Here is a 5,736-nt window from a genome sequence, read left to right as displayed (position 1 = left end):
AGGAAAGGTCATTCTATTCAAAATCTTTCTACACAACAACTAAATGGCACCTCTTCGACACAACATTACGTCAAAAGCAGCACCATTAGGGGTAGTACAGCACATAAAAGATAATAGTTATGCTAGCACAAACAAATATTCTTCCAAGAAAAGAAGAAACTCTTTCAAATCCTTTAAGAATAAACGTTTTCTCTTCTCAAAATGCTTCGCAAAATTTTCTCCAAAACAACAAAAAGAAAAACGCAACGATGGCAAAAGTAAACCCAACAGCAAGCAAGTCTCATACAAATCAGAAAGGAGAGTTTGAGGGAAAGAGAAAATGAGAACAACCTCGAAGAAGACTACGAAAAAGGAGGAACACGCTTGTGAGCAGCACAAACACAAACAATCCTCGCGCCAAAAGCAAAAATTCTTCAAGAACCAAGAAAAGAAATCTTGGAGAAATAGAAGGGATCGAAAGAGCTCAAGGAAGCCTTTTGTAGCAAAACTAAAGTGATTCTTTGCAAAAATAGTGAAAAAATGAGAAGAGGCCGAAAGTCCCCTTTATAAGGGACAATAAATCAGAAACAGCTCTTTTCACTCCACTTTAAGCGTGCACGAATTCCCAAGAACAACTGCCGCGCAGAGTTCGACAGTCATTAAAGCTCCACCAACGTTCAAAAATTCAAAAAAAGTCGGGTAATACCGACAAGGTCAAAACCCAGCATCCACAGCAGAAGCCACAGAATGCTTGAACCCGACCTATAAAAAGAACGGACCCAAGTAGGGGCACTGTTCATACCCTAGCCCAACAAAATGAAAGTCAGGCCCAATAATATAAAAAGACCCACTAATAAAGGTGGATTACATGATAAGCCCAACCTCTTTAAAGAGGTCGGACAATGACGTAGAGGTCTAGCTCTACTTGACCTAACAAGTAACTGTCTCGTTCTAGATCCCAACAAACTCCCAAGACAAAGAAAATGCTTATCTATCAAAAAAGATAGATCTATTCTAACAAAGGTGGCTATCTACTCTACTATAAATACACTGGAACCCCCAGGTATAATTTACGTTATACTCTACTAAAAACCTGTCAATAGCCCTTGCTAACTTAAGCATCAGACTCTCTTGCAGGTACCATCCCCTACCTCCTCACGAGGAGCTCGGACGGTGGCACCTCATCACCTCGACATCAAAGAGGTCAGATGCTGCCACATCAAGGGATCTGGACCTGATGAGCGGATAATTTATACGCTTTTTGGCATTGTTTTTAGTATGTTTTTAGTAGGATCTAGTTACTTTTAGGGATGTTTTCATTAGTTTTTATGTTAAATTCACATTTCTGGACTTTACTATGAGTTTGTGTGTTTTTCTGTGATTTCAGGTATTTTCTGGCTGAAATTGAGGGACTTGAGCAGAAATCAGATTCAGAGGTTGAAGAAGGACTGCTGATGCTGTTGGATTCTGACCTCCCTGCACTCAAAGTGGATTTTCTAGAGCTACAGAACTCAAAATGGTGCGCTTCCAATTGCGTTGGAAAGTAGACATCTAGGGCTTTCCAGCAATATATAATAGTCCATACTTTGGCCAAGAATAGACGACGTAAACTGGCGTTCAACGCCAGCTTTCTACCCAAATCTGGCGTCCAGCGCCAGAAAAGGAGCCAAAACCAGAGTTGAACGCCCAAACTGGCACTAAAACTGGCGTTCAACTCCAAGGAGGACCTCTACACGTGTCACACTCAAGCTCCGCCCAAACACACACCAAGTGGGCCCTGGAAGTGGATTTATGCATCAATTACTTACTCATGTAAACCCTAGTGACTACTTTATTATAAATAGGACCTCTTACTATTGTATTAGACATCTTTGGACGCCTGGTTCTTAGATCAGAGGGGCTGGCCATTCGGCCATGCCTGGACCTTTCACTTATGTATTTTTAACGGTAGAGTTTCTACACTCCATAGATTAAGGTGTGGAGCTCTGCTGTTTCTCAAAGATTAATGCAAAGTACTACTGTTTTCTATTCAATTCATCTTATTTCGTTTCTAAGATATCCATTCTCACCCAAGAACGTGATGAAGGTGATGATTATGTGTGACGCTCATCATCCTTCTCCCTTATGAACGCATGCCTGACAAACACTTCTGTTCTACATGAAATAAGCTAGAATGAATATCTCTTAGATCTCCTAACCAGAATCTTCGTGGCGTAAGCTAGAATGATGGCGGCATTCAAGAGAATCCGGAAAGTCTAAACCTTGTCTGTGGTATTCCGAGTAGGATTCAATGATTGAATGACTGTGACGAGCTCCTAACTCGCGATTACAGGGCGTTAGTGACAGACGCAAAAGGATAGTAAATCCTATTCCAGCATGATCGAGAACCGACAGATGAATAGCCGTGCCGTGACAGGGTGTGTGAGCATATTATTCACTGAGAGGATAAGATGAAGCCATTGGCAAGGGTGATGCCTCCAGACGATTAGCCGTGCCATGACAGGGCATTGGATCATTTTCCCGAGAGATGACCGAAAGTAGCCATTGACAGTGGTGATGTATCACATAAAACCAGCCATGGAAAGGAGTAAGACTGATTGGATGAAGATAGCAGGAAAGCAGAGGTTCAGAGGAACGAAAAGCATCTCTATTCGCTTATCTGAAATTCTCACCAATGAATTACATAAGTATTTCTATCCCTATTCTATTATTTATTATTCGAAAACATCATTATCAATTTATATCTGCCTGACTGAGATTTGCAAGGTGACCATAGCTTGCTTCATACCAACAATCTCCGTGGGATTCAACCCTTACTCACGTAAGGTATTACTTGGACGACCCAGTGCACTTGCTGGTTAGTTGTATCGAAGTTGTGAACCATACGCGTACCACGTTGCTCACGTTGCCAGGGATTGTTTGAGCCTGGACATCACAATTTCGTGCACCAAGTTTTTGGCGCCGTTGCCGGGGATTGTTCGAGTTTGGACAACTGACGGTTCATCTTGTTGCTCAGATCAGGTAATTTTTCTTTTTGTTTTGTTTTCAAAAATTTTTCAAAAACCTTTCAAAAAAATTTTCTCCTTTGTTTTCGAAAAAAAAATTTGTTTTCAAAAATAAATTATTCTATGGCTTCAAAATTTTTAAGAATGAATTCTAGTGTTTCATGAATCATGTTGAAGCCTGGCTGGCTGTAAAGCCATGTCTCAATTCTTATACTCAAGAGAAGAGCTTCTTTATCTTTCTTAGCCAATTGGCTGTTGAATGTAGGGAATGTCAGGCGTGTCATGTCTGAGTTACATACTAAAGCTTGGCTGGCTATTAAGCCATGCCTGACCCTTTGATTGGAGCTTTAGATCATAAGATTCCTGGAATTCATATTAAAAATTTTGGAATCCTTATTTTTCTTTTTCAAAATAATTTTTGGAAAAAATATAAAATAAAAATCCAAAAAAAATTTAGAAAATTAAAAAAAATAAAAAATATTTCATGTTTCTTGTTTGAGTCATGTGTCATGTTATAAGTTTGGTGTCAATTGCATGTACATCTTGCATTTTTCGAAAATTCTCATGCATTCATAGTGTTCTTCATGATCTTCAAGTTGTTCTTGGTAAGTCTTCTTGTTTGATCTTTGCATTTGCATGTTTTGTGTCTTTTCTTGTTTTTCATATGCATTCTTGAATTCTTAGTGCCTAAGCATTAAAGAATTCTAAGTTTGGTGTCTTGCATGTTTTCTTTGCATTAAAAAAATTTTCAAAAATGTGTTCTTGATGTTCATCATGATCTTCATAGTGTTCTTGGTGTTCATCTTGACATTCATAGCATTCTTGCATGCATTCATTGTTTTGATCTAAAAATCTCATGCATTGCATCATTTTCATGTTTTTCTCTCTCATCATAAAAAAAAAATTCAAAAATCAAAAAATTATCTTCCCCTTTTTCTCTCATCAAATTCGAAAATTGAGTTGACTTTTTCAAAAATTTTTAAAAATCAAGTTGTTTCTTATGAGTCAAATCAAATTTTCAATTTGAAAATCTTATCTTTTTCAAAATCTTTTTCAAAAAAAAAAAATCAAATCTTTTTTCAATTTTTTTTAGTTATTTTCGAAAATTTCAAAAATATTTTTCAAAAATATTTTTCTTAATTTTACATCATATTTTCGAAAATAACAATAACAATTAATGTTTTGATTCAAAAATTTCAAGTTTGTTACTTGCTTGTTAAGAAAGATTCAAACTTTAAGTTCTAGAATCATATTTTGTGATTTCTTGTGAATCAAGTCATTAATTATGATTTTAAAAATCAAATCTTTTTCAAAAACTAATTTCAATCATATCTTTTCAAAAATATCTTCTTATCTTACCTTTTTCAAAATTTGATTTCAAAAATATCTTTTCTAACCTCTTATCTTCTTATCTTTTCAAAATTGATTTTCAAATTTGTTTCAACTAACTAACTAACTTTTTGTTTGTTTCTTAACTTTTTCAAAACTACCTAACTAACTCTCTCTCTCTAATTTTCGAAAATATCTCCCCCCTTTTTCAAAAATTTCTTTTTAATTAACTAATTATTTTTATTTTTTATTTTAAAAAAAAAATTTCGAAAAATACTAACATCTTTCAAAAACCATTTTCGAAAATCACTAACTCTTTTTCAAAAATTATTTTCAAAAATTCCTTCTCCCCCATCTTATTCTATTTATTCATTCATATCCTAACATCTCATCTCACATCTCTGCCATCCTCACAGTTGTGTTTCTTCCATTATATTACATTCTTTGTCTCCCCCTCTTCTTCTACTCACACAGGGATCCCTATACTGAGGTATAAAGGATCTCTATTATTATTATTATTATTATTTTTCTGTGCCCTCTTCTTTGTCATATGAGCAGGAGCAAGGATAAGAACATTATTGTAGAAGCAGATCCAGAACCTGAAAGGACTCTGAAGAGAAAATTAAGAGAAGCTAAAATACAACAATCCAGAGATAACCTTTCAGAAATTTTCGAACAGGAAGAGGAGATGGCAGCCGAAAATAATAATAATGTAAGGAAGATGCTTGGTGACTTTACTGCACCTAATTCCAATCTACATGGAAGAAGCATCTCCATTCCTGCCATTGGAGCAAACAACTTTGAGCTGAAACCTCAATTAGTTTCTCTGATGCAGCAGAACTGCAAGTTTCATGGACTTCCATCTGAAGATCCTTTTCAGTTCTTAACTGAATTCTTGCAGATATGTGATACTGTTAAGACTAATGGAGTAGATCCTGAAGTCTACAGGCTCATGCTTTTCCCTTTTGCTGTAAGAGACAGAGCTAGATTATGGTTGGATTCTCAACCCAAAGATAGCCTGAACTCTTGGGATAAGCTGGTCACGGCTTTCTTAGCCAATTACTTTCCTCCTCAAAAGCTGAGCAAGCTTAGAGCTGATGTTCAAACCTTCAGACAGAAAGAAGGTGAATCCCTCTATGAAGCTTGGGAAAGATACAAACAGTTGACCAAAAAGTGTCCTTCTGACATGCTTTCAAAATGGACCATCCTGGATATATTCTATGATGGTTTATCTGAGCTATCAAAGATGTCACTGGACACTTCTGCAGGTGGATCCATTCACCTAAAGAAAACGCCTGCAGAAGCTCAAGAACTCATTGACATGGTTGCTAATAACCAGTTCATGTACACTTCTGAAAGGAATCCTGTGAGTAATGGGACGCCTATGAAGAAGGGAGTTCTTGAAGTTGATACTCTGAATGCC

The 5,736-nt window shown here is 36.5% G+C and overlaps 1 non-coding gene across 1 annotated transcript; it reads right to left on the bottom strand.

Moving 5' to 3' along the window:
- Window positions 1–5,397: 5,397 nt before the first annotated feature.
- Window positions 5,398–5,505, bottom strand: LOC112745438 (small nucleolar RNA R71). Its single transcript, XR_003173367.1, has one exon. It is a non-coding gene; the product is annotated as a small nucleolar RNA R71 (small nucleolar RNA).
- Window positions 5,506–5,736: the final 231 nt, after the last annotated feature.

The sequence above is a fragment of the Arachis hypogaea genome, chromosome 14 (genome assembly GCF_003086295.3).
Source record: "Arachis hypogaea cultivar Tifrunner chromosome 14, arahy.Tifrunner.gnm2.J5K5, whole genome shotgun sequence".
NCBI classification, from domain to species: domain Eukaryota; kingdom Viridiplantae; phylum Streptophyta; class Magnoliopsida; order Fabales; family Fabaceae; genus Arachis; species Arachis hypogaea.
This window is presented reverse-complemented; position numbering and strand designations above follow the sequence as displayed.